Source organism: Cricetulus griseus, chromosome 3 (assembly GCF_003668045.3).
Source record: "Cricetulus griseus strain 17A/GY chromosome 3, alternate assembly CriGri-PICRH-1.0, whole genome shotgun sequence".
Classification (NCBI taxonomy): domain Eukaryota; kingdom Metazoa; phylum Chordata; class Mammalia; order Rodentia; family Cricetidae; genus Cricetulus; species Cricetulus griseus.
The window spans coordinates 242,528,833-242,550,064 of NC_048596.1; the positions used below are offsets into that span (position 1 = coordinate 242,528,833).

The 21,232-nt window shown below is 42.3% G+C and overlaps 1 protein-coding gene across 2 annotated transcripts in view; it reads left to right on the plus strand.

The window, feature by feature from the left end:
- Positions 1-21,232, plus strand: part of Elmo1 (engulfment and cell motility 1) — a 523,874-nt gene that overhangs the window by 93,203 nt on the left and 409,439 nt on the right. The window lies entirely within an intron of this gene.

Consider the following 21,232-nt stretch of genomic DNA (forward strand, 5'->3'; position numbering starts at 1 on the left):
TCGATCTATAGCAGTGCTGCTGTTAGATGCTGTTGCCTGATAAAATGAGAACTTGGCATGAGACTTGGGGACATACTTTCACATGCACTGAATAGTTGAAAGGATGATTACCTGGAGTTTCTCTTGCTTTTCTGCATCATTTGGTAAGAATAATCTTGTCTATCTCTTGCCCTTTGAATGTTAGCAGAAGTGTTGGAAAGCACATTGCTTCCTTTAAGCCTGGATAACTATTCCTTCATTCACAGAGCTTTTTAGAGGTTGGGTTAGGCATTGCTCTTTTGTGGTCTTCCTTCTAACACATCATGCTGTTATTTCCTCAACTCTGAGCAGAGGTCCTTGAACCTTCTGTTAGAATCATCCAGGAAGTTTATACAAAATATGCAGTGCCTAGCTGCAGAGATTTTCATTCTGTCAACAAGGGTAGGGAGGTGTTAATGTAACAGGCACCAGCGAATCTGTACCATGCTTCCTGCAGTTTGAAAAACAGCCTCGGGAGTAGGATGAGCTTGTCTTTAAACCCTGCTTTCCCAGTGCTTCGTGAGGAGCCTTTACTTGATGATGGACATTGCACCAATGAATCGTGGTGGAGGACCTTCCACTGTGGTAGTTATCAGGGGCTCATCTCTTCTCAACTGTCCTCCAGTGACACCTGTTGAGTGAGGACATCTGCTCACAGTAGACTTGTTTACATTCTTTGTCAGTCTTGAGCAGACTCTTCTGTGTTTCTACTCAGCAGGAAGAGTCCCTAGGATCTTTTTGTGAATGGACTTTGCTGCACCACATGACACATTCCAGGGTTATCCACTATCTCGGTCCCTAACTGTTAGAGCCAGGCCAACACACAGAAGCTATAGTGGCACCACATTTTCTGTTTTAGTTACCTTTCACCTAATAAATACTATGTGTCTGTGGAATCTGAGCTTCTGGCCAGAGGTGATTCCTGAGTGTCAGTGCAGTGCATGGGGCGGTGGTGATGTACAGTACAGATGTAGGCAGGGGCAGGGCAGACGTACTGAGACCTGGCAAGAGTCTTTGCTTGGTGTTTCAGCTGCTGTAAAAAAAGTACTTTAGATGGAGTAATTAACAGAAACTTCTTGCTCCCAATTTTGGAAGCTCAAGGCAACAGTGGTTGAGGATCTGTGAGGACCTGTGGTTTACCAAAGGTTTTTTCCTGTGAATCTTCTCATAGCTCATTGTACAGATTGACTCAAAGTCTTAATTGCCAATGTAGCCATTATTGCTCCTAGTTTAAACAAGTGTCCATTGCATAGTCTAGTTCCTTTTCACCTGCATGTCCATCTTGAACAGCATCGGAAAGCCACCTGTTCCTGTCCCACCTCATTTTCCCATCGTTTAGGAAGAAGAGGAAAACTGGAGGGCAAGTGGGAAATACAACCTGGCAGCAGGAAACTACTAGGTGGATATGCAGGCAGTTTGTGCTGTGGAATAATAGTCTCTGTCTCCTTCCATTCCGCCCACCAACATTCCTAGGCAACTCAACAGTTTGAGAAACAGCTATTGCGTTTTGGCCTTGCCTTGAGTGCTGCTTCTCCAGTGTCTAGTGACCCATTCTTCCTTAATGAATGGTCATTTCATTAATGAATCGGAGGAGGAGCAACTTCCTCAGTGGTGATGATTTTATCAGGGGCTCAGCTCTGCTCAGCCATGTTTCATTCACACCTGTTGTGTTTGAGGGGACATCTGCACACAGACCACCACCACTTGTAGACAGCCATTCTTCTGTGGTCCTGGTAAATGCTTCAAGCTCCAGCATGTCTTGCCTGTGCCCCACCCATTCCCTCTTTTCCAGACACTGAGACAGCAAAGCATCATTGTTATTCCTGAGAGTGTTGTTGCTTGTGTTTCTTAGCACCGTCTCTGTCCCCAGCCTGTCTCCCTTTTCCAGGAGAGACAGAAGAGTGACAGGTGCTTCTTTCTTCTCGAGCCTCTGAGACTATGTCAGATCCTGTCTCTGTGGGTTTTAGCAGCCTCTTCTTTATTAACCTCTGTCCTGTCCAGCTGGTCTTGTCTTTACAGACTCCTTTCTCCTCTCTAACAGCAATCCCTTTGATTCCTACTGTCGAAATTGTTCCATTACCTGCACCTCTGATCAGTTGTTAACGTACTATTTCTCCATTCCCAGGCTCACTTTGATGTTTTCAGTATATTGGTTATGCTGTCATGGTGTCTTTTGTGGATGGACAGCACTATCCTTTCCTTTGTAGCTGGCCTTACAGATACAGTATCTACTACTGTCAGCCAAAGGATCTTCCCTCATCCTCAGTTTGCTCCCTCTTGGTAATACTTCACAGAATTGTCCTGTACCTATATCCTCAGATACCAGTTCTGAGAAAATTCATTACTGGTTTATTCTGTAATAAGCTTCCTCCTTGATCCTATCTGCTTCTGTCCAGATCTTTTCTATCCTCAGCCTCTATGTGCTCATCATGATTGGACAGTTTTGGTTTTAACTGCATGATTTCTCAGATGTTAAACATCATGCCTGTCTAAATGACACCTGCTTCTGTCACCAGTGTGGGCTATTTATCTGGCACCACTTTCAAATCTCTGCTTGATGGAGGCATGATATCCATGTACAAACCTCAACTTATCTTTAGAATACATACAAGTGGTTAATAGAATTCTCCAGTTGAGAGGAAAAGGGTCTCAGGAGGTTATTTATGGTCTGGTGTCTAATGAGTGTAAATTATGGACTTTGTACAATGAGATTATGCAGGTCAGGTGAGGGGCCAGTCATCTTCACTAAGTGTGTGTTAGACAAACATTTAGAGAGGCTGCGGCCAGGCCATCAAGACCCAGATTGTGCTGATGTTGTGTGACAGACTTCTCTTGGGGATACACTGCACATACTTCTTACTCTTTCCAGATAGGTAGCCCACTACAGAACCAAGTAGATATATCACCAAAGTCCAACTTGGTAAAACAATGAGTTTTATTGGGGGTTGCTTACAGAAGTAGAGATGACACAAAGACAGATGCCTCACCAAAGCTAACACCATCATGGGTGACAGTTTATAAAGGCTAGAGAGCTGGGCCACATTGCATAGCATGAAGGCAGTTCAAAAGTTTGGAGAATGTCCTCTCCTGGGAGTCTCTTTCAGGCAGCTCAGCTTGTCTTTGTTTCTTCTAGGCCGTTTGGCTGGTCCTTGCTTTTTCCAGGCTGTTGGCTTAGTTCAGAGTTTTCTTTGCAGCTTGGCACTTCTGAGAGAACTAGAGGAGGGAGGGCCCTAAAGAATCTGGTCAATTTCAGGGACTTCCTGAAGCTTTTTTGAGTTGTTTATTACATCCTGTCTTAAGGAGCTTCTCTACAGGATGGACGGTTTCTTCCAAAAAAACCCTACTACATAATAGATGAGATGTTCATGGTTTCCAGCCTTAATATGACTGGTCCTTCTTAATTGGTTCCTGGATTTTCAGGGCTTCCTTGCTCATTCTTGCCAGAGCAAATTTTCATTGCTCCATTTTCCTCTTTGGATGATTTAGAGAAGGATTTTGTTGAGAAAAGTGCAATATCCTAAAGGAAAAAAAGATTATAGATGATTATGAGATTTTTCTAGTGATCCTGAGTCTCAAATCAAAATCCTAAGCATAGCTTAAGTCTCCTGTAATTTCCCCCAAGCAATCTGTATCCAAGATATCTGCAGTTTTGAAGTCTCATCCTGTTTAGTAAATGCTGGTTCTTTAGATATGTGTCCCTGTGTGTTCATAGGCTTTCTCACTTCTCCAAGTTTCCCTTCCAATGTTTTGCCTAGCATGTCCCTGCTGTGAATCCTAGCTCCTGCAGAGACTCACCTCCTTACCAAGCCCTGTTCTGAACACATTATAATACAGTACTTTTGCCAGCCTTCTATTGTCTTGAGTCATTTTCATTGCCTGTTGCTTTTATTTGCAGTTAATACATCCACATGCAATGTAATTTACATTTCTCTTGTGTATACACATCTCTTGAAATTGGTTAGAAGTTCCTCATGGTCAGCATGTGGTTTAGGATGTTTGTGGCCTGAGGTCTATCACACTGATCTCTCTTGTCTGCGTGTCTACCATGGACTTGAATTTTGAACAGCTAAGATAAAAATAACATGTTGATGTTCTTCATCTGCCACACTTTGAAAGAATTCCTTTCCATATATTGATGGGAAGTTTGCTTCCACAGAAGAATCACAGATACATACATTTTTTTTAGGTACAAGTTGTCTGTGTTTTTCCCTCAGATATTTTGATTTTATAGCATATTTAAGGTGTAATTCAGTAGGTGCAGATCTGAGTTAGACTAGACCTTTCAAAAAGCTCATTAATTAAATAAAGTGCATTCACATTTTGTACTTGGCATTTCAGGGTTTTCCTGATCCTTCCCATAATAGTAGCAGTAGTAATAGTAATGTCTGCCATCTAGTCAGCATGCACTGTACCAGGCAGTGTAATTGCTCGGCACGCAGTGTTTTGTCGTATTCCTGTAGCCCTAGGAGTCCCATGTAGCTTTCTTGTTTCCTAATTATTCACAGCCTTATTAATTTGGCCACAAGTCTTCTGCTAGGAAGGTGCTGCATTGAATCCAGTACTGTTCAACACTGCTGCTCAGGCAGACATTAGTAAATCTACGTCTCTCTCTTGGCGGGTTCTGCTTTAGCTTCTGTGTGTTCCTAACTTAGTGGTTCTCCTAGTAACAGCAGCCTGGTTTGAATGGAAGTACACACCATTACAAGTGTGCCTGCTCCGCTGCTATCACTGATATTTTCAGGGACTTGTTGGGTTAAGAAAGCAAAGACAGCATTTTCTTAAAAACCAGAGGTCATGTGCCCATTGGGCTGGGTTATTATAGTAGAGACCATGCAAAGCCATTAATGGCCTGGCAGACTAGCATGTACAAGCTGGGCTTCTGGGCAGGCAAATTAGCAGGGTGCCTAAGAGTGTGGATTTGGTGGGTACTGATTGGACTCAAAGTCAGGCTTGACACTTCCCCTGGGTGTGACCAGGAGCAGTTTCCAATTTTGTAAGGAAGAACTGGCAGTATTCCTAAGTCCTTCCTAGCTTGCATGACACTCTGAGATAAGCATTCAGCTCTCTGCTTAATAATGGAGCCATTAGCATCCAGTTCTCATTCTCCTGTTACACACAATAGAATAACCATCTCATGTTTTAGGCAAATCTGGAACCTGTAATAAAAACTCCTCCTTGAATACATTAAACCAACTCTTCACTTGGAAAGCTGCAAATCCCAAGGTGTTTAAACATTGACTGCTTGGTCAAAGGCAGCTGATAGATACCAAGCTCCAAATAAAAACACCCCAATCCAGAGGGGGCTTTTGATAACAAAGAATGAAGATAATCAGGCAGAATTTTGAGGAAACTGCTTTTTAACCTGTGCTGCAGATACTAGAAGTTGTGGGATTTCCTTGCCTTGTTTTTCTCAAATGACTGGGTTAGATGCTCAACTTCAGTGCTTTGCCCTGATCATTGTTGGTTGTGGGGGCTGTCCTGTGCCTCTTGGCATTTTCAGGACATCCCGGTTTTACTCATTAGATACCAGTAGTAACTCTCCTGCAGTGTGATGACCAGAAATGGCTAGACACTGCCAAGTATCCCTTAGGCGGTGGATAGAATTTCCTTCTATTTGAAAATGAACCATACGAAAACTCCCTAGCTTGGCTTTGCATCAAGATTGCCCAGGAGCCATTGAAAATACAGGAAGATGGATGAGTGGTTCAAGGTCCATGGATTACTGTTTTATCAAATTCCCTTGGGGGATGATCTCATGATTATTGTTGCATTTGGAAAATACTGTTGTGAGGTCCTGGACATATACTGGATATTTTGGCAATGTCTCTGGCTCCCACAGTAAATTTCAATGTCTCCCTTAAAGCCAGTGTCTCCTTTTCTGCATCAACAATAGTGTCCTAATAATTCTCAGCCTCTCCTTACTTTACAGAGTGTGTATATAACACCTTCAAGAACTTACTTTACGCCAAGTGAGGAATGTGTGATAAGCCTATGATACTACGTGTGGCATTTGTGCTGACCTAGAATGCTATTGGTAGGGGAAGTTATCCTTCATCTGATGGTTGCAATGCTTGAATTTGGTAACTTAGCATCTATTTCTTAAACTTCCTTTAAAATAAAGGGACTAGGATACTTCCTTTTCTAGGTCTCTCTTTTCCTCTCCCTCTTTGTCTAGATATTCTATAGATTCTCATGAACTTAGAATATCATATGTATAGGAAAAGAAAGATAACTAATGTATTTCCCTCCTCTGAATGCTAAGTTTAATTGGTCAAGAATGAACCCAACATCCATTCTGCTCTTCCCTTTGAAGAATAGTTTACATTTAGTACATTTTCTAGGTAGGTGGAGAGGTGTTATGCCAACTTACCTCCTCCCATAGGATCGTTGCTTTGGCAACTCAGGGCAGAGTTTTGGATCAACAGTATTTGACTGAAACTTTGCCACTAAAACTTGCTTCATTTCTGCAGTGTTTTTGTATGTGACATGCCTTGTGTTTCCTTTAAAAAAATAGATTAGCTAGAGATTAGTGTATGGTGGGATATGCACAGACAAATACAGATTTACACACATATACACACACACTTCAGTATGAAGAACTCTGTGTCTCCAGAATGATGAAGTTTGCACTTTGTAAATAAAGGCAGCTTGTACTTAATCTTTAGTGGCATGTGACTAAGGTGATGTGTGTCCCAAGCTCTGGGGACAAAAAAGCAGTAAAATTCCAGCTTGCTCCTCTTTTGTTTCTAGCAACTGCCATTGTTCTTTTATTCCTTTTCTTTTTTTCCTTTTTTCTTTTTTTAAATTTGAATTAGAAACAAGATTGTTTTACATATCAATCCCAGTTCCCAGTCTCTTCCCTCCTCTCCAACACCCCCCCCCCAACTAAAACCCTACCTATCACATATCCTTTCTACTCCCCAGGGAGGGTGAGGCCTTCCATAGGGGTTCATCAGAGTATATCATATCATTTGGGATACGGCCTAGGCCCACCCCCCATGTGTCTTGGCTCAGGGAGTATCCCTGTATGTGGGTTGGGCTCCCAAAGTCCACATCTATGCTAGGGATAAGTACTGAACTACTACAGGAGGTCCTGTAGATTTCCGAGGTCTCCTCACTGAAACCCACATTCCTGGGGTCTGGATCAGTCCTATGCTGGTTTCCCAGCTATCAGTCTGGGGACCAAGATATCCCGTTGTTCAGGTTAGCTGTTTCTGTGGGTTTCACCAGCCTGGACTGGACCCCTTTGTCCATCACTCGTTCTGCTCTGCATCTGGATTCTAGTTCAGTTCAGTGATAAGTTGTGGGTGTCTGCTTCTACTACCACCAGCTGCTGGATGAAGGCTATAGGATGGCATATAAGTCAGTCATGAATCTTATTATCAGGGGAGGGCATTTAAGGTAGCCTCTCCTCTGTTGCATAGATTGTTAGTTGGTGTCATCTTTGTAGATCTCCAGACATTTCCCTAGTGCCTGATTTCTCTTTAAACCTAAAATGTCTCCCTCTATTATGGTATCTCCTTTCTTGTTTTCTTCTATTCTTCCCCCAACTCAAGCTTTCTGCTCCCTCATATCCTCCTCATCCCTCCTTTTCTCCCCTTCTCATTCTCCTAGCTCCCTCCCCCCTCCTCCCTTGCTCCCAATTTGCTCAGGGGATCTTGACCTTTTCCCCTTCTCCAGGGGACCATGTATGTCTCTCTTAGGGTCCTCCTTGTTTACTAGCTTCTCTGGCAGTGTGGATTGTCGGCTGGCAACCGCCATTGTTAAATGTCTCCTCTTATCCAATGCTATGTTTATCATGATGACAACTCCTTCCATCTCCCACAGTTCTTCAAAGAAACCAGAGCTGGAGAGACTCCTTCCTAATGGGTATAGACTCTATCCATCTTCTGTTGTTTCTTCTTGTATTTTCATCCCTTATGGGCTTTGCCAGCCCTTTTAGGGCTACCATTGCTTCCTGATGCCTGTCATCAAATGTCATCCTTTCCTCTTTAGAGCCTTTATAAAATATCACTTTTTAAAACCTGTAATTACATTCTTTCCTTCTCTGTCTAGTTGACATTCATTCTTACATCTCAGATGAAGTATAAATCCCTGAGAGAGGTCATTTTCAGCTCCTCACACAAGATAGGTAGTCCTTGCTATGTGCACCTCTAATGTCATGAAGGACTCCCCTTGCCACCCCTGAAGGCCATTCATTGAATGATATTTTATATTGTTCCAGAGTGTGCTTTGTGCCTGCACAGTGTCTGGCAAATGGCAGAGCCACTACTCTGAGCTCTATTAGTTGAGTAAAGGAGAATGGTGATGCTAGCATTCTCTATGTTTATCCTATAGACAATGTAGTAAATTGTGGAAAGGAATGGCTTTTGAGAGGGCATCATTTTCCTTGTTGTCAGTTAAGGATTCTAAAAATATTTATGAGGACTTCATGAGGACCAGTGTGGGTCTTCCCATTATGAATATGGGGCAAGCTTGTGGTAATGTTTGGACTTATAAGGTCTTCATTGATGATTGGGTGCTTCTAATTTCTAGCTGTCATCCCTGACCTCTTAATACATATAGATACATCTGCTGGGTTGTCTTGCCTTCCCAGGCATCTCTGGTACTTCACTTTCACTTTCCATTCCATTGTTCCTGCTGCCCCTGTGCACCTTTCTCTTTTTCCTCTTCCTTTGGTAATGGTTATCTTCATCCTTTATGCTTAAGCTGGAACTGTGTGTCTTCCTAGACTCCCATCTCCTTCAGCATTGTAGGAAACTTCCCCTCCACTGTGTTCTCTTGTTATCATACCTATCACCCTTGATTATCAGTGTTGAGGAGCACAGCCCAGGAAAACTGAAGATCAGTACAATGTCAAGCATTGTCAAAGGAAGAACTTTATGTGAGAGACACTAAGAACTACAAAAACAAAGACGATGGACACAAAGTAGGTGGTTATAAACATAGAACAAGTGAGCATGAGGAAAACCAAACAAGAAACCTTAGAGATGAAACAGTACAAATAGCAAATGAAATAAAAGGTATAGCATACCAATTATTGAAAAGAATAAAACACACAAAGTAGGTTTAACTAATGAGAGAATTGGTGAAATAGGATAAAGGTAGGGATTCATCCAAAAGATAGCCTAAAAAGAAAGGAGTGAAGATTATGAATGTCAGGCTGTGCTAGCAAAGTCCAAATTTATGATCAGTAGCCAGTTCTACTAATCCAGAGAGAATGAATGCATGGAAGAGAGGCAGTGTTTAAAGAAACTCTGCCTAATATTTTATCCCTTTGGAGTTTAAGGAAATTTGACCATGAAAAGACAGGTTTTATGTGACTTCATGAGTCAAGGCTTTCTCCAGGTACATAGTTTTGTGTCCAGGAGATGGTAAGTCAAAAGGTATAATCAGGGAGATGACATGGTGATTTGTACTTTCAGATGCCCCCCACGTTGAGAATTGTTTGGTTAATTGCAAAATGGAATGAGAATAGCTAGCCTGCAGCAACCCAGAGAAGAAATAATTATATCACGGCCTGGTAACAAGGGAGGTAGAATTGAGAGCAATGTCTCCCAGAGTAATGGCAGTACCATTGCTGTGTCCCCTGTGGCCTCTGTTCCTCCCTCTGTAATCTGTGCCTCAGGCCGGACATTGTTCAGTGGCTGCCTCTTTCAAGATTGCCTTGGGTTTTCATTGGCTTCTCAGCCTCCAGCAAAATTTACTGTTGTTTGAGAATACATACCCAATTATGCTATTTTCCCATCGAAAAACCTGTGATGCAAGGAGCTTTCAAGAATTTCTGTGTATGACCTAGATGGTTTCTGCTTCCAGCTTGCCTTTTTAACCTCATGTATTCTTGTGATGGTGTCAAATCTTCCTAATTCATCATAGGAGTCTGTTTAATTATTCCTTTTCATTTATTGTGTCTTCAGGCAGACACGCTTGTGGAACTTCACATGGTACCTGCTGTTAATTGCTCCTCTCTGTCTATAGTCAGAATGAAGAGGAAGGTTTCAGATGTTTCCTCAGTGTAAATGGACAGATTTGGAACCTGACACTACAGTGAAGGATAGGGGAGATGTAATAGTCACTGCCGGTCTGTATTTTGGTAAGCTAGAAGTAGACAAATGCAAGTTGAAAATTGGGAGTTTGGAGGTAGTAGTTGAGTTTGAGCAGCCTGAGACAAGGGAGGACCACAGGGAAACTGGCTTAGAGGTGCTGATTTGGGTATTAAAAGTTCCAGAGTTAACATCAAGGTTATCATGAGTTCTGTGGCTAATATGTGAGGATGGATCATCCACTAGTCTCATGGACATGCTAAAAGATCATAAATTAAGTAATGTCTGTCACCAAGAATTAGCACCGAGTTACCCAGAGTCACAGTGTCCTTCCATTCTGATGGTATCTCTGGTGCTGCACGGCTTTGAGCATTTTATGTACACAGCCTCATACAGTTTTGTCAGTATTGCAGTAGGCTTAGTAATACTCTCTTATATGAATATGTGATCAGCTAGTGGCCATTGTTGCTATATATTTCAAGACTGGTCAATTGAGGACAGACAGTAAAAGTTTGCATTAATGCTTTGTTGAAGGTACAGGAATATGAAGACATTGTGGCCATTGCTTGCATATGTTAGGTTTTCCCTGCAAAGCCTGTTTTAATATTCTTCAAGATTGCATTTTGCCTCAGGTTGTCACCCTCACGTTAATGGAACATTTATTTCATATTAAGAAGCCCAAAGTCTTTCCACTGCCTGCTGTCAGATATCTCAACAACCCATTACAGTTAAGGGAGGATAAATTGGCATAGTGTGTCCACTCATAAACACATGGACTAGTTGGATAGTGAATGAGAGACCAGTCAGAGGGCAGAAAACTTTTAGGAATGTGAACTTTCTTCTTAAAATTGCCTTAACCATCAGTTCACTCTTGTGTTCTTTTGACTGACATTGTGCTAGGTAGTCTTATGTCAACTTGACACAGCTAAAATCATCTGAGAGGAGGGAGTCTTAATTAAGAAAATGCTTCTGGTCTGCAAATATGGCTCAAAGGGTAAGTGGGAGTACTGGCTGCTCTTCTAGAGTTCCTGAGTTCAATTCCCAGCAACCACATGGTGGCTCACAACCATCTGTAATGAGATCAGGTGCCATCTTCTGGTGTGTAGGCATACACGCAGACAGAACACTGTATATATAATAAGTAAATAAATCTTAAAAAACAAAAGAAAGCAAATGCTTCCATAAGATGGGCTGTAAGTAAGCCTGTAGGGTATTTTCTTAATTAGTGGGAGGGCCCAGCCCATTGTGGGGGGTACCACCCTTGGGCTGGGGATCCTGAGCTCTATAAGAGAGCAGGCTGAGCAGGCCATAGGGAGCAAGCCAGAAAGCAGTACCCCTCCATGGCATCTGCATCAGCTCCCATTTTCAGGTCCCTGCCCTGCTTGAGTTCCTATCCTGACTTCCTTTGATGATGAATTGTGATTTGGAAATGTAAGTGATAAACCCTTTCCTCCCCAATTGCTTTTGGTCATGGTGTTTCGACACAGCAATAGAAACCCTAACTAAGAAAAGTGCATCTTACTTCCATCTTCTTTGCAGTTGACAATGTTTTCCTAACCCCGTGTTTAAACCGAACTTGACTCCTAACTTTGTATTTAGGGCTTATTCACAGGAAGTCACCTAGTTCAGTCACTTCCCATCTGTCAGGGCATACAGTCACATGTTATCATTCTGACTTCTTATTTTCAAACTGTACCCATAAATATGGTTAGTCTTCTGTATATTAGCTTGATACAAATAGGTAGATTATTTGACATGGAGACAGGTAAGCAGATCACAAACCTGAATCAGTTCACAGTGTGAATCATTTGTTTCCATATAGGAATGGACATTGATGGTAAGGGCAAGGCAGAGTCCAGGTTGCCGTCATCTTCAAGCGCTTCTTGGAAGGCTTGATGTTGAGGAAAATTGGGAAAGAGATAGGAAGTAGGAAATTGGTTCTTGTTGTCAGAGACAATGAAATTTAGGAGATACTGATTATGAGCAAGCTAAAACATTGAACAGTTGGAAGGAGACTCAGGAGGTCATAGATGACACAACAGCTTTTGTGTTGTGAGTCAGTTTTCTTCAAAACTGGAGTTTCTTTTTTATTTTTTGGGAAAAAACATTTCTACAGAATGTGTTAGAACCTCTAAGAGAGATAACTGCTCATCATTAGCCCACTAATGCTTTGGAGTGCTAATTATTTATGTCTTTGCTTATCTTCATAGCCCAGTGATTTTTTTGTGGCATAAATATTGTACTTTATGCTGGTTAAAAATATTTGATTAGTTCATGAAACTTGAAACAAGTCCTTTTTAATAAATGATTTTTTTTTAAGTGAATCATTTGTCAAGAACTAGGAGGCATGATTTGTCATCTTTCAGGTTCTCATATTAATCTTGGGAGGCTGCTGTGATCCCCTCTGTCATTTTTTATAATTACTGTAATATTGTTTCAGTGATTCACATTGCAACTGTTGTCACAATACTTATTTTGCAAGAAGCAGCTAAATTTGCTCTTGGAAGTGTGATTTTTGTTATTATCTTTCAGATTAGCTCAGGCATCATTAGGAAAACAGGCAGTGTATACACCATTCTGAGAGCACATCACTTTTCTCCATACTAACCCAGCAGCTCCGAAGTGTAGAGCAGTCAGAAGATCTTTGGAGGACAATAAAGCTAACAGTAACTGGTGTCATTTGACCCTGTGTCAAGGAACTAGATGGGTCATTGTACATTAAAGTTTCTCCAGATCATATTGTGCAAGTTGCAGCCAACATGCCAATGCTTTCTCTGTGGTACCCTGACATTTGGAAGCTGAGTTTCTTTTCTTTCTGGGCCAACATTACGCATAACTGCTGTGCAGAATCTGTTCACTGAGTTTCCATCTATAAAGCAAAGGAAAATCCCCAGCGCTGTGCAGTAGCACTTCAAAGGGTCAGAATAAAGCCTCTGTCAGATTCTTCTAAAGCACGACAGAAAGGACCAAGAATTTAGGACCAAAAACTTGAGATCTTTGTGGAAAATAGTTTTCCAATTAAAGGGCTGTGAGTAAATGGCTGTATGGGAAGGTCAGTGATCGATGGGGACTACAGGTTGGTTTGTCTTCTGCCTGTGTACCTTCTCAGCTACTTGTCTTAGCTTCAGGAACAGTCACAGACCACAGACAAAGAGAAGTGAAAACTCTTCAGGGTTCATAAATTGCATACTGTGTGAGGGGAGACTTGTGTATCTGGAAACTGCCAGAGGGTCACAGAGGCAGCTATCCTCAAAGCACATAGACTCTTGTTGGTCAAATACACAAAAAAATACCCTTAAGAATAGAGTTCAAGATGCATCACCATACACTAGAGTCCCTTCATAGCAGGAGGAAGGATTGGATATTTAGGAATTTATTTAATTTCTTTAATCAGAGGTTATTCTAAAAAATGTATTTGTGAATGTCTAAGCAGGGAGATTACATTGAGTGAACCTATTTGTTGGTGACACTTATATCTTACTATGGACCACAGGCTCTTGCAACATTGTCTCATTTTTTATTATTACTGTGTGCAAAGGACAGCTTTTAAACTGCTTTTTGGAAGAATAGTAATATACCTAACTTTACCAAACCAGGAACTGCAAAAGCTGTGTGCAGCCCAAGGTCTTTCTCCGAAGTTCTCAGAAGGTTCTAGTCAGGAGAAGGTCAGAAGAACTAGGCATTGATCATCATCCCAGCAGTTTTGGGGGGGGTGTTCCTTTCACTTAATCTTATCCCTTGAGCATGTTCTTCTGTGTCCTAAAAATGTTCCTAGTGGATATTGATGGAGTTGAGTGTTGTTTCTAGGAGATACCCTTGAACCTAAAGTGTGGCTGTCAGAGTGGAGAACTGTAGCCCACATGCCTTGTACTGACAGGTGTCTGGACATCAGCTGAGCTGCAGTGGGCTCCAGCAGGCAGGTGGCAAGGCAGAAACATGGACAGCAACAGATTGTATAGCTCAAAGATGAGCAAGGGGGTGCATAAAGTCCCCAAGCCAGGATTTTTGGCCAGCAGTCAGGAACAGGTGGTTGAGTCGCCAGGAGAGGCTAGAAACACCATGCTGAACCAGGAGGGACTCTGATGAGGAATAACAGCTGAGGGTTCTCCTGGGAAAAAGCCTCCTGGCAGGCTGGCTCCTAAATAAACAGCCCTCAGCAGGTCTCTCATGCCTTAAAGGGATATATGCCCTGAGGATTTTTTTTTTTTTTTTTAGAACAGGCAGACAGAGAAAGCGTGTTTTGTAAGGAGAAAGGTTCCATTTTAAGGGGTGGCAGGAGAGCCCTGTAATGCCACTGATCTGTGCAGGGGTTTCATTCGGGACCAAACTACAGAAGAAGCATCAGAAAAGAAGATGAGAATCTGAAACATGTGCTACTGCATTTTTCTAAAGAAAGTGGAAAGGGAGAGGAGCGGGAGAACCAGGACACAGGTATCGAGAGCTATGCCATAAATGTAGGCTAAAAATAAACTGCTAGAAAATGAGACATTTCCAGGACCTCAGCTTATTTCATGAAAAATAGATAAAAATATTTTTTATGGGGAATCTTCTTTCTGGACTTACAGACTTGGATCAATTAAATGAGATGAGAGAACTGTCTTGGAGAATAAGAGGTAAAAAGAGAAGAGTAAGTCTTTAGAGGAAGGGTAAGCTTTACCGGTGACATAACTCAGTGGCAGAGCACTTGTCTAGCGTTGCAAGGTCCCAGGAACAATTCCAAATACAGAGAGGGAGAAGATAAATAAGTTCTCAAGAAGAAAAAGAAAGCCAAGTCATTAAGTATATGTATATGACATTCTGCCAGTCAGGTTCATATGGAAATTTGGAGTTCATTTAACAGATGAGTATGTGTTTGAAATATTAAAAAGGTTGACTCACTGTGACTAAAAGAAAAGGAGAAAAGTTTGTGGCTCACAGCCTTTGTGCATGCAGAAATGTGGCCATGGTCTAGTGCTCCAGGTTCTGAAACGCAGGCCTGCCTTTCTGACCTCAATGCACTGTGTAATTGGGGAAGGTACTTTTAACTTTCAAAACAAACAGCTTCAGATATTTGTCTTTATGGGCTATTGTATCTATTATAAAACCATACTTAAGCAGTTGAAATAATTTACTTTCACCATTTGAATACAAATGATTTCCAATAGAGTTGAGAAAACTGATTCTTGAATTCTTGTGTGTGTGTGTGGGGGGGGGGGACTTGGCTTTATATTTTAGACCTAGTAGTAGTCAGACTTTCTCTGTCTCCTGGCCATCAGCCCTGTCCCACCAGCTGCCTCCCAAACAACCATATGGAGACTTAATATTAATTATAAATGCTTGGCCAATAGCTTAGGGATTGTTTTTTTAGCTAGCTCTTATAACTTACATTAACCCATATTTCTTATCTAAGTTTTACCACGTGGCTCATGGCTTGTTATCTCATTTTCTACATGTCCTGTTTTCTCTTTGTCTGGCTTGTGAATCCTCTGGCTTTACCTTCTACTTCCCCAGATTCTCTCTGCCCCCCAAATCCTGCCTGGCTATCAGCAATACAAATTTACAGTGTACAAAGCTTTTCCCACAACACCTATTTTTTTCTTTTAGGTATTTTCTTTCAATGATTTTCCTAGTTAGCTTTAACTGTAAACTTAACAAAGTCTATAGTCACCAAAGAAAAAAGCCTCAAGTGAGCAACCTCCAGGTTCCTTTCTTGAGTTCCAGTCCTTACTTCTATCAATTATGGACTGAGACCTGGAAGTGTGAGCTAAAAACCTTTTCCTTCTCAAGTTGATTTTGGTCATAGTGTTTTATCAGAGGAACAGAAAGGAAACTAGAACAGTGAGTGAAAGGAGAAATATTCAGCGAATCTTAGAAAGCTATGGCTACATGTGCTACTCAGGTTGATGTTCTCCTAATCTTGAAGAACTGGACAAAGACAGAAACAGCTTGTAGAACATCTTAGACAAGTGTTATCTAACTATACCATTGGTAAAGATGATGATTGGCTTAGAATTCACTGGTCAGCCAGCTGCCTCATGCCAAACTCAAAGGTTTATACAGGAAGTGAAAAAACTATGATGCCAGACCTGAGTTTCCTAGTTTGTTATCTTAATCTGACTTGAGAGTAGCTTGTCTTGTCCTTTGGATACGTCTTACTGATGGTGCCGGCCTGTGTTCTGTGTCCTTTTTATCATCTGCAGAGTTGTCCTCATCAGCTGGTTGGCTCCAAGCCATGCATTGCATTTCTTCTGAGACCAAATCTGTGCAGAGTAGTGACAGCTTTTGTGTATCTGAGAGCTTATGGCCAACAGCTGCTAAGAGCCACCCAGTAGCAGAATATGCTGTAAAAGTGGGAAACCAGCCCATTATCCCTGTCTCTCCTTTAAAATAGTTTGCTTCTTACTTATAAATTCTTGTTTCTTAATTCATTTCTTAATTATTTGACTAGTTGTAGGGGACACTGTAACAACACCTGCTAGGGGCTGGCTACAGGTGTGCCTGCGAGGGCATGGTTAGGGTGAAGTATGGAAGGTTTAAGAGTGAGGGGTGTGCCGGGTGTTGGTGGTGCATGCCTTTAATCCCAGCACTCGGGAGGCAGAGGCAGGCGAATCTCTGTGAGTTCGAGGCCACCCTGGTCTCCAGAGCAAGTGCCAAGATAGGCTCCAAAGAGTGAGGGGCATGCACGTGGGCTGCCCTTCTTCTGTTTCATCTTAGGCTTGTTGTACTTACTGCTGCCCTGCCGGCTGGCTAGTCACTCTGTGAGTAAGGCTTTTCCCTAATAAATTCCCTTATATTTTTACCTGACTCTGTATTGGTAATTCCTACATTAACTAGTGATTTTGGAAGTGAACCCAGGATGTAGTTTAAGCAGACAAATGCTTCATGAGGATGTTGGATTTTAGAGAACAGTCAATTTTATGGATTTCCAGTTAAGATAAACATTGAGTGTCTCTACTGGCACCTATATACTGTGATACTTACACTGAGGGTCAAGAATGGGGGAAGTCACAGGTGAACTAAGAGGACTTGTTCTCAAGGGACAAGAAGAAAAGGCAATATGCAGAGTGCTCAGGAGTGAGTCATTTTTGTTTCAGGTGAAGAAAGAGAATGTTATGTCGTTTTGGCAAGATCAGGGACACGTACTTGGAGAAGGTGGCTTTGACATGGATGATAAATAATTTGTAACATCTCGGTTGTTAGAGGTAGAACAAAGAAAAAGGGGGCATTTTCAACAGAGCACCTGACAGAGTGAAAATGTGGATCTAGCATATTTATTTTACTCATCCACAAAATTCATAAGTGTGGGTCATTTGTATGGAGTAGCCTGCCTTGGCAGCAGACTCTGGAAGGCCTTGGAGGTTGAACTTAGGGATTTGTATCATAGGTAGCAGTGGTCACCAGAAATCTGTGGAAGATGTTAGAAGAGACACATGAGTGAATTTGAGGAAAAAGTTGAATTTTGTTTAATTGTGGTTGACATGGTGATTAGACAAAAAGACTATCGATGGAGTGTAGGAATTCATGGACAACATGTCTGAGTTGACCCTGTGGTCCAGAAGTTGGCTGTAAATTTGCAGAAGCAGTTACTAATTCAGGCTTGAAGCTTCTTGCTCTGGAGAAGCAGAATTCAGGACACCATGGTGGCAGGGTTCCATGTTGGAGGCTTCATCTAAGGGTTGAGTTGGGTTGAGAAGGCAGGAGTTCTGAAGAAGAGGAGTTCTGAGGAGGAGGAAGAAGAAGGTAAAGAGGTGATTAGGGTGATGTCTGTGACTATCAACAGCACATGCCTACAACTGGATATCAGATTTGATTGACTTGAAAAAGGTGGAGCTAATGATTTCCAAGGGTAACAGTGTTGCCACAGTAAAGATGGAGGGCCACAGAGGGTGCTTGCCATGAGGGTGAGAGGTCATGGGGGGGTATGACACAGATAGGGTGAATGGTCACAGTGGGTGGAGTGCCTCATTGACGGTGATGTGTTGTTGTAGGCTGGGTGCCACAGTGACAGTGAAGGGTCATAGCAGACTGGGTAAGGAAGGGTCATATAACGAAGGTGCCAAAGTGAGGGTGAAAGGTCATTGTGGGCTGGGTTCTGTGATGAGGGTAAAGGACCATCGAGGGTGGGGTGCTACTGTGACATTGAAGGAGGGTCATAGCGTGCTGGGTACCTTAGTGAGGGTAAAGATTCACAGAGGGCAGGGTGTACAGTGAAGGGGAAGGGTCATGGCAGCTAGAGTCCCACAGTGAGGATGAAAGGTTACAGAAGGCAAGGTGCCACACTGAGGGGTGAAAGGTCACAGAGGGATGGCTGTCACAGTAAGAGTTGAAGAGTCATGGTGGGTCTGGTGCCACAGTAAGGGCAAAAGTCCATAGAAAGGAGGTGAGAGAGAGAGAGAGAGAGAGAGAGAGAGAGAGAGAGAGAGAGAGAGAGAGAGAGAGAGAGAGAAAGAAAGAGAGGGGGGGGAGGTCACAGAGGGAGAGGTGCTGCAGTGCTACTGAAGGATCGTAGTGGGTGAAGTGTCCCAGTGACGAGGGTCAGGTGCCACAGTGATGGTAAAGGGTCATAGGGATGAAGTTTCACAAGGAGAGTGAAGGGTCACAGAGGGTTTCATGCAACAGTGATGGTGAAGGGTGGTCTCAGGGTGGGGCAGGAGGATGTGAGGGCCACAGAACATTATTCATCTAGATAATGATAGGGCTGGCTAGGGAATCCCCTGTGATGCGTTCTTGTTCATGATCACATTGTCTGAAGTGGAGTTGACACCATCTATGTAACTGATTTTTGTGAGCATCTTTAGAAACAGAACTGTGCACTTGGGATTGTTGTGGTCAGTGAGCTTCACAAGGGGTTGACTGATAAGAGGAAAGAAGACAAGAAAAGAATTTTGGAATTAGGAAGGCTGAGGTAAAGGGAGGAATGAGGTCTTTCTTGAAAGGGCATTTCCTTCATTGAAAGGGTAACACGGAAGCTCTGAGAAGGAGGTCCAAAGGAAGGACTGGAAAGAATGTCAAATGAAGCTGACAGAAAAAGAAGGTGTGACCTGCTATAGGTTATTGGATTAAGGTTTGATTAGAACAAATAGGAGAAGGGTTGGAAAGTGGGCCATAGCCAGCCCCATCCTTATGTAACAGCCATTTTAATTGGCTGAGATGTATTTTGAATGTTCTGCTCACCATTGTTCCTTATGTGCTGTGGATGAGTTTTTGTTTAATCTTTCTGTATTGAGTTTGTAAGCTCTTTCAGCTGCATGGTCTTTATTCTTTTCACATATTCAACTTCAGAATGTTCCAGATATAATAGTATCCCAGAGATGTCTGTCTTTTTAAACTGGGTTCTTTATCTGTGAATCAGATGTGAATTAAAACTCAAGTCATTGTCTGAGTCCTAGATTTAGAGGTTTGGCGTGGTTCGGAGCAGTGGCTTTGGAAACCTTTTCCTATTGCAGCAACCATGCCCTTTTGGCTTGATCTGTCTCTCTAATATTATTTAAGACTGAAGCCTGGCCTTGATATTTTATCTTGTCTTTGAGGGCACAAATGGTAAGATTTGGGGCTATGGGACTCTCTGGTAGGACCCATCCTTACATCCTCATTTCCTGAAGGGTTTTGCTAACTGGATATCAAGTTGTTGGCTTAGTAGAAGGAGTTCTGTTTCTTTTTCTTTTTTCTTACTTTTTTTTTTTTTTAAGATGGCTTTCCTGTGCAACCCAAGTTGATCTTGAGTTTGAGATCCTCTTGCCTCTGCCTCCAGAATCTTGTAATTAGAGGCCTGTGTTCACAAAAATTTTGTTCCCAATGTTTCTTCCCATTTGGGTCACAGATGCAGTCAGTGGACAGACCCTGGCAAAGGCCAAGGACTTGTGCAGTGTGTAACTTAAGTATAGACCCGAGTCAACATCTAAAAGGCGACATCTAAAACTCAGGATGTCAGAATATCGGACTCTGGGCATTTCTCAAGAATTCTAGTTCCCCTATACATAATGCTAAGTGGAATAAGTCAGACTTGAAAAGACAAGTATATGTTTTAAATTATATGAAAATGCTAAAATAATCTCAAGTTGAGGATTGTATAGTGTTTATGATAGCCTACAATGGAGTATTTGCACAGTACAGAGAGAGGATGGTTAATGGGGATGGGTGCAGCTGGATAGGAAAGACTAATTCTGGTGTGGTGCTAGGTATTGAGCTCAGGAGTTCACCCTTCCCATGGTCTAGCCCAGGAAAAAAATCAATCTCCAATGTTTTGAAGGACAGTAGGATAACTGTGTTCAAAAAGAATTACTTGAAAATGTGGAAATAGCTAGTAAAAATGATTTTGAGTGTTTCCAACATAGAGAAATGATGTGTGTCTAGAGAAGTATATGTGTATGTAGTTACCCTGAGCCAGTTTCTTCATACTGTGCAGCATGTATTGAAATACCATGCTGTAGCCCAAAAGTGTGTCCAGGTACCATGTCAGTTCAAATGTGTCTAAGTAATTAAACAAAAGGTAAACTTAAAAAAAAAATCTGGTTCCGTTTCCTCACCCACTATGTGCACAACTTCAGGCAGAAACAGACATTGCTTTGCACCCATGGAGGGGAACATGGTGGTGGAGTTCTTTTTGTCCATCAGCTCAGTCCTTCAGGGGCTCCTGAAGCCTGTGGAAAAACCACAAGAGCAATGCCTAGAGTACCCTTGTAGACAGGCAGCCTTTTGCTCAAGGCCAAGGATGAGCTTTGTCAGCAGCAGTCAGGGCAAGGAACCTAACCATTTTAGGACTCTTTAGTTACAACCATTTAATTTTCATAACAGCCTTTAGGTTGGGTAGTTGCTTGTCCTCATTTACAGATGAGCTAGTGATGTTTAGAAGATTAAGGTAACAACAGCTTACTCTGCAGACACAGTAGGCTGCCAGGTCTCAGCTTGCCAGTCTGAGTCAGAATTTCTACCTGAGTACCACACCATTTGCTTGCAGAGGGTCAAGAGCACTAGCTTTTAAAATGGGTGCCTTTCCACCCCAGAGCTGTGGGTTGTGATTTGTCTTCCTCTGTTCCCTGTGTCCATTCCTCATCTTCGGTTATTCTGGTTGACACACTCTTCTCATCCTTCTTTTGCTGACAGACAGTGTCTGCTTGTACCTTCTCAGTGCATTCCTTCGATGTGGGGGCAGGCAGAGCACAGCTGTGGCAGTTAGGGCAAAAGCACAGCTG